General features: G+C 41.1%; 1 long non-coding RNA gene across 1 annotated transcript; it reads right to left on the bottom strand.

Annotated features, from left to right (window-relative positions):
• Positions 1–3,013, bottom strand: LOC134073194 (uncharacterized). Its single transcript, XR_009937251.1, has 5 exons — positions 2,948–3,013; positions 2,691–2,730; positions 2,120–2,199; positions 1,108–1,147; positions 1–137 (listed from the first exon to the last, which is right to left on the bottom strand). It is a non-coding gene; the product is annotated as an uncharacterized LOC134073194 (long non-coding RNA).
• Positions 3,014–8,574: the final 5,561 nt, after the last annotated feature.

The raw sequence follows: 8,574 nt of genomic DNA, 5'->3' as shown, positions 1-8,574 counted from the left end.
ATGATGATCATCAATGAATCTAGCTTGCTCCTTCACACTGGCGTTTGCGACGTCCCCCCTTCTCGGTCATGCGCCAGCACATTGGTGAATGTCGGTATCCGTTGCCTGGGCTGTCACTGGACACTTGCGTACCGCTCCTTTGGAAAAAGAAAATACGTTATATTAGTGTGCTACTAAATTATATGGGCAGGCTCGCACTGATGCACCTGCATGTGCACCTGCCGCTGCTCGGGTGGAAGGAGTTTTCCTTGTAGACAATGCATGCAACTTTACCAAACTGTAGCCGTTTTCAGACAGACGTGTATTTCCACATTGTCCACGGTGTGTACGGTAGGGTTGTCTTTGCTGAGATGTCTGAATTCATATATCCGTATACTATCTACTTTCCTGTAGCTGACCTGGTAATTTCGCCGTAATGTTGCCGCCACAACTGTCCTGTGAATCCAGTCACGGAAACATTCAAAGGCTAGTGAAAACGACTCTCTTCCGCGGTCAGGCATTAACGGCGCGGCCGCATTTGACAGAAATTGACAGAACTTCTAAAGAAGACGTGAACAACAGGTGGCCGTATACATTCCGCATATCATGTCTGAATGGCCCGATGGCACACTCAATGGACACCCGCCCCTAGACAAGCACATGCAATCCAGATAAAACATTCACATCGTGAAAACAATGATGCATAGAAGACGACTAGCTGAATTAGCGTATTATAAAATCCGGTTAGCAAGCGGCGCACATTTGATTAAAACTCTTGCATTCAAGTTGACTGATCATCTCAATACCAATGTTTTCAACTGAAAAGACTCAAAAGCGCCTCTCTCAAGGACACAAGTATTACTCTACTTTTAAACTTAAACACACATGGGGAAACTGAACAGTCCAACCAGTAGACTATGACAAGCTAGCCAACTATGTTACTTTGTTTACAATATTTTGAGGCTTCAATCAGACAGCTGAATTAAAGAGGTGGAGTTGTAATGTGAATATAATCTGCATGAAGTGTGCGGTCATGAATATCAGACATTTCAGCATGTAGAATAAAGAATTGTATATACATATAGGCTATATATATTTTATGTTGAATGTATCTCAATTCATCCTTACCTAGAGACAGCAGTTGCAGAGGCCTGTAGTTATTTCTCTTCTGAAATAAAAAAAATATGTGCATTCCATTAGCTTTTGAGGCATAAGGTGGATTTTTATTACAGCAGACAAAGGGATTCATGTATGTTGACATGTACCTTCAATTCATCCTGAACTGGTAACACCACTTACAAAGGCATATCATATGGTTATTTGTATTATTAATGTGTGGACCGAAAGTCAAATAGATCAAATGTAAAACTGTATAGCTTACTTTACTTGGGTGGCAGGACAGGGTGAGCAAGGGTAGACCCCCAAACCAGACTGGAGCCACTTGTGAATGACCTGTAATACAGATACATACATATGCATTACTTTCATAATCAGAAAGAAATAGCCAAATATTTATCAATACCAATATTAGACCCCATTCTAAACATTGAAAACAGTCTGGTCTGTGACAAGGCAAAGCAAGGATATACATCAAGTCAACTAACTGCCTCTTCTAAAATGTCCCTTTTCAGTCAAATCTTACTCCAAGAAACTTTCAACATCATTAAATGAACTTGTAGACAGCAGTATTTCTGCATTAAACAAATGGCTTCGGGATTTGTGCCCTTACACTTTATAAAAGTTAGGGAGGAATCTCTACTATTCAGTCTAAAGAGTCACTTGGAAACAAGACTTTTTAGATTGAATAGTAGGCCCGTTAGCCGGTTTCTCACTAATGTGTACAAAATATAAGGGCACGAATCCCGAAGCTTTGATCCTTACCTGGAAACAGCAGTTGCAGAGGCCTGTGGTTATTTCTCTTCTGAAAAAAAAAATATATATGTACATTTCTTTAGAGAGCTTTTGAGGTATTAGATGGATTTTTATTTCAGCAGACAAAGGCAGTTATGTATTTTGACATGTACCTTCAATTCATCCTGAACTGGTAACACCACTTACAAAGGCATATCATATGGTTATTTGTATTATTAATGTGTGGACCAAAAGTCAAATAGATCAAATGCAAAACTGTATAGCTTACTTTGTGTGGGTGGCAGGACAGGATGAGCTAGGGTAGACCCCCAAACCAGACCGGAGCCACTTGTGACTTGTGACAATGACCTGTAACACAGATACATGAATATGCATTACTTTCATCATCAGAAAGAAATAGCCAAATATTTATCAATACCAATATTACACCCCATTAGAAAATAGCATTATTTTGGGATCCAGAGAATATTTTCATTTTAGCTTCCCTTCCCATATATTCTAAACATTGAAAACAGTCTGGTCTATGACAAGGCAAAGCGAATATATGCATCAAGTCAACTACTGCCTCTTCTATATTGCCCCTTTTCAGTCAAATCTTGATCCAAGAAACTTTCAACATCATTAAATGAACTTGTAGACGGCAGTATTTCTGCATAAAACAAATGGCTTCGGGATTTGTGCCCTTACACTTTATAAAAGTTAGGGAGGAATCTCTACTATTCAGTCTAAAAAGTCACTTGGAAACAAGACTTTTTAGATTGAATAGTAGGCCAGTTAGCGGGTTTCTCACTAGCGTGTACAAAATATAAGGGCACGAATCCCGAAGCTTTGATCCTTACCTGGAAACAGCAGTTACAGAGGCCTGTAGTTATTTCTCTTCTGAAATAAAAAAAAATAAATATGTACATTTCATTAGAGAGCTTTTGAGGTATAAGGTGGGTTTTTATTTCAGCAGACAAAGGCAGTCATGTATTTTGACATGTGCCTTCAATTCATCCTGAACTGGTAACACCACTTACAAAGGCATATGGTTATTTGTGTTATTAATGTGTGGACCGAAAGTCAAATAGATCAAATGTAAAACTGTATAGCTTACTTTACTTGGGTGGCAGGACAGGGTGAGCAAGGGTAGACCCCCAAACCAGACTGGAGCCACTTGTGAATGACCTGTAATACAGATACATACATATGCATTACTTTCATAATCAGAAAGAAATAGCCAAATATTTATCAATACCAATATTAGACCCCATTCTAAACATTGAAAACAGTCTGGTCTGTGACAAGGCAAAGCAAGGATATACATCAAGTCAACTAACTGCCTCTTCTAAAATGTCCCTTTTCAGTCAAATCTTACTCCAAGAAACTTTCAACATCATTAAATGAACTCGTAGACGGCAGTATTTCTGCATTAAACAAATGGCTTCGGAATTTGTGCCCTTACTTAATAAAAGTTAGGGAGGAATCTATTAGGAATACTATTTAGATTGAATAGTAGGCCAGTTAGTTGGTTTCTCACTAACGTGTACAAAATATAAGGGCATGAATCCCGAAGCTGTTTTGTTCCTGCCTTCTAAAAGTGTCAACAATGTCTGAGCATGAGGGTGACAGGCGCATAGCTTCTGCCTAATTAGTTTACGTTTTGGAACCAGCCGCTAACGTCGTTCATAATTTAATATCAGCATTTCAAATCAGGACAGGGAAACGATGTGAAATCAGCCTCCCTCCCAGAATGAAATGAGGTTTAAACACATACGAAATAGCCTAAGTTTTCTCTCGGGAGAAAAGACTCCCGAGTCCAACATCTAAGCTTTCATAACGTTAACAAAAAACTATTATGTTTGTGTAACAACTTAAGTTATCGTTGGCCAACAAGCTAGCCTGCTAATGCTAGCTCACGCAAGGCAACTTTTGTTGTTCACGGGCAAACACATAAGGATACCGTCAAATCAAGTTGCGCTCATTTTAAATTCAGTATTGAGTTAATTATACATTTTTTTAAAAAAAAGTTCATAAAGTTGGACAGGACTAAGTGAGCTAAATTAGCTTGCGCAAGCTACACGTTAGCAGCTAGGACGTGGCAGTATCAAATGACTTGGCTAGTAAGGCTAAGCTGCAGGTAAGCTAAATCCTAAAATAATTATTGCCAGGTCATTGACCAACAAACCTATGCGTTAACTACTTAATCGACCGACATTAAACAACGTGAAAACACGTTATAAGGTGTAAAATGTGTGTTTAAATTGTACAAAACAACACTGTACGAACTACTGTTACGGTTTCGCGAACCTAGTGTACGGAATACGGTTACTGGGTACGTTAGCAAAACAAGGGACGTGTCCTACTAAATCACCCATAGTGTTAGCCACAATGCTCGGATATAACCCAATCAGGGCTTATTTTGACGACAAGACCCTCCTCTACAAATAAAGCTATAGAGGAAGTCTATTGGACCTCGTATCACTCAATCATCCTGCAGGAAGTGCCAAAACTGACCAAACCAGAGGCGACAGACTGTACGAACTACTGTGGCGACATTGCTAGCTGGTATGTAAATGTGAGCTACCATCCGCCGGCCATTATAGCACATTTTCGGATCGATCAGCAAACAAAGCTAGATAATTATAGGTAACTTGTGTTATGGAAGTACGTTTTCACTGGATAGACTAGGTAATTGCATAAATAAAGCATATAGGAGCATACTTACAGTGAGCCTTCAGACGCCACCGTTTTGTCTCACACTCGGCAGCACTCCATCAGCGAGAAAACTGATGAAATAAACCGTTAGGGCGCGTTCGGTGTATGCATCCGTACAGGGTCCGTCGCGGACCCGGCGAATGAAGGCGCGCTGGCGAGGCGGATCGGGTCCGGTGCCCGTAGCCAAAACGGAGGTAGACTGTCAGGCGGATGTGGCCTTATATGGACCTTATATGCTGTATATATTTTTAAGAATGTATTATATTTGTAAAGCAGTTGTCTAGTTGTCAATAGTCCAGGTAGGCGTGCGATCAGCAAGCAGGTGGCCTTTTCATGGAAAATTGCTGCCCAAACAAACCAACAACAACAACAATAACAACAACAACAATAAAAACTTTACTTGCACCCCCCAAAAATGTTAGCTGGATATGATTTTGAAATCATATCTAGGGTGAATTTTTTACCAGATTATCTGGAAATAAGCGAGGATCAGTTATAAGTTTTGTTTGTAAGCTATTTGGCTGTGATTGGCCTCGTTGAATAGTTTGAAGGTGGTCTAGTGGGGTGTCCTACGAAGCTCGATTAGTGGCTTAGCGAGGTATGTTGCGCTCAAAACCAGGGTATGCTGTCATACGAAAGTGGATTTGTTTTAGCGTCGCTGTATCACCATGGTATCTTATGCTCGCAACCAAACCTGGTCGGGAGCGGGTTATGTGCTTAGTTATAGCTCAAATCGTGAAATATCACCGCCCTCTGACCAATTCTAACCAATCCATTATCTTGAAAAACGAAGTTATCTCACGTGTGCTAATCTGTCATACTTTGAACAAGTCAGCCCCGCCTCTGCAAACATTTTGAATCTCGAAGGCGCTTTTAACTATGTTGTGCGTGCAAATATGTCACTACTATGGACATGTATGCCATACAAAATCTGATGACCATCGACTTTTTGATGTTATAGGTTAGACACTAAAAAAGACCACCCTAGATTTCGCTACCGCTCATAAATGCGGAAGTAATCGTTTTTAAACCTAGGCTGTCTTCTGCGTCTCCACGTTTCCCGATTGGTCAAAATCATCCCAACCACGAGAACGCGCACAGATCTGAGCTGAAAGCCTAGTTTGACAAATTTATCACATACCTGCTGTCGTAGGATCACTTAACTTAATACCCGAGTTGAGGCTTTGTGCAGCCTCGATATGTCTAGATAACCTAGATTTGTCTAACTTGCTTCGTAGGACACCCCACAGGTCCGTATTACAGATGTGGGCCACATCAGTGAACTGTCTTTGAGGAAGCTTTGGTTCCGATGTGGTAAGTGGATCTGGGCCAGATCTGCTGATCGTAAGAAAAACAGCACTGCAGTTAAAGCTGAAAAGTCTAACCGGCCCAGATCTGGTCCTTAGCCAGAAACCGTGTGTAAGCTACGTCCGGATCTAGAGGCTTTTATGCGGGTCCGGCCCAAAGGGGTTTGCTATCTGGGTCAGCACTCCACATTCAGATGGGCTTCGTTTAGCCTATGGGAAACGAACACAAATCATTATAGCCTGAGCATGTGTCACTAACGGGATAAACGTGAAGAATTCCCCAAAATATCAGACGTAATTGCGCTCACTTTAAATTGATTCGTTTAGACAGTTTCTCCAAGTCTACCTCTGAATAGGCTACTCAGAACAGAACACAGAGCCTAACTATAACATGGTTAAAATCTACGTTGAGCTCTCTAGAATGCATTGCGGCATTGCGTTAAAATGACCAACGTCACCGTAAGCTTGCTCACTTGATTTTACTAATCCATCAGCTGTTTTCCACAGGTGCATCAAATACGCTAGCGATGGTAAACTGTGGGTCACAGACTAGTCGACCAATTTATGCTGACAAAGTTGGTAGGCTAAACGCTTTGTTGCGGTGCTGACTAAACTTATGAATAGAGTTCTGACAGTTATACAGAACACTAAAGAGAGGGTCGTTCACACCAAGAACGATAACTAATAATTAAGCGAACACTGGTAAATGTTAATAACGACGTTAACAAGAGCTAGACAAGCTTGATTCTTAGCAACTTAGGTTTCTAATATCATTCATTTCCACTGAGCGCCAGCTAGTTCATGTTAGCTTTGGATAAGCTGGGCTATTTCACTTGCACATGAACACAAGTAGCAGCTAGCCTACTAAAACTTCCACAATAACAGAAGCCACGAAATGTTCCATACCAAAACACCCAAACAATAATCACATTTGTATTCTTCGCCTCCGGTTTGCCATAGGCTACTTGTCCTTTCGCTGTCTGCCAGCGTTGTTAAATTTTTCTGAAACTGGAAATAATCGCTATGCATTATGGGATGCAGTATCTGAGTAGTGAGCATCGTTGGTACACTGAGGATTTTGCCACCATTAGTAGAACATCCTGGGAACTTTTGCATACTGGTAAAATCTAATTTTTCACACACTGCATACTGCTCACTAGGTTCACGTCAGTATCAGTATGCGACTAGTACTTACCACCCATTTCAAACAGTGATTTGTACGCTGTGCTGCTGGTGACGGCTACTGCGTACTGGGGTGGGGGGCGTAGTGTGCAGTACACAGTGTATACTTGACCAGTATGCAGTATGTAGTACTTAGCACAAAATTTCGAACACAGCCAATGTCTTCTCTTCCTGCTCAAACCTGTTGCTCCCTTCCTCGCTCCGTTTGTTATGGAACAGCCCAACCAGCTCCGTCCTCGTGAGTTTGCTTCCAGTGTTGGTAAGCACTGGAACAAACTTTGTCCAGTTTAATTGGACTAGTTCAAAAAAACGGCCACAGGAATCCATCTCTCTAATGAACTACTGAATCATGCTTGTAACTCTGTTGTAAAAAATAGTTCATCACCATCTCTTCAGCGCATAATCTCATGAGCTAATCTGCTGTCTTACCATCAATTATAATTGATGGTATGATTGAATAATCACTTGTATGGGTCAATAAAACATCATTTGGTCATTGCATACAGACAGTCACCTACCAATTATGTAAAAAGTCACAATTACTACTTCTTACCGATGGTAGATGAAATGGGCCACATTTTGACTCAGGACTTGTGGGAGGTCCCAGATGCCGGCTGTGAAAATGCCAGGAACGCCACAGGCAGCTATCCAGTCCCCACATGCGTCTTTTAGGGTCCTGATATCCTCCTCTGTCTGGCAATTCTTTATCTTTACAAAGTAATGTGTTGGCAGGCAGGAGTTTCATTACCGATACACAGTGTGAGCATTGGGAGTAGTACTTTGTTGTTTTCCTAAATAGTTATATTAGACTATAAATTAAAAAACATCATGTAAACGTGGCCATTGAGGCGCTGTGGGTGGCATTTGGGTCTGGCAAGAACTTCAGATCCCTGCCCATGAGATTGCCAAGTCTCTGGATCCTGACAAATCCAAGGCCCTTCCTGTGTTCAATGCACTGGCTGTGACACAGTGGCTATGTCTCATTTCGCCATTTTCGTCAGTGCACAGTAATGTGCACTGACCACTTACTGCCGTAGTGCCCACTTTCGATGATTAGTATTGTCCCAAAATGAACGCTTTTGCTAACACACTTACAGGAAATGACAGGCGGAATGAACGTTACAAACGTGACATGCTAGGAAGCTAGGTAGTATTAACATGCAAGTTTATGATAACTCTCCCAATGATTGTTGGCTTTAGTCAGTGATAGCATGTAATTAATGCATTAGACGACAGTAAACGTTTCGTTTTTCTGATGAAATACCATAGAGTTAAAGGGTCACTTCACCGATTAGCATTAAGCTTTGTATCTTTAGAAAACCAGTCATGTTTTTGAATGGCCGTGCAACATTCCCTCAGTTTGCCTTGAGACGGGAGAAATACGGTTTTCAATATTGGACTTCCTGCTTTCAATGATGTAAAAATCGTCATTTTACACATTGAAAGCAGGAAGTCCTATATCTTTGTCGAGTAGATGAAACTACAAACACTTTCCTCATTTTTCCAAGAGGGGGCGCTAGCGGTGAGACTTCAATTG

Source organism: Sardina pilchardus, chromosome 24 (genome assembly GCF_963854185.1).
Source record: "Sardina pilchardus chromosome 24, fSarPil1.1, whole genome shotgun sequence".
Taxonomy (NCBI): Eukaryota; Metazoa; Chordata; class Actinopteri; order Clupeiformes; family Clupeidae; genus Sardina; species Sardina pilchardus.
This window is presented reverse-complemented; position numbering and strand designations above follow the sequence as displayed.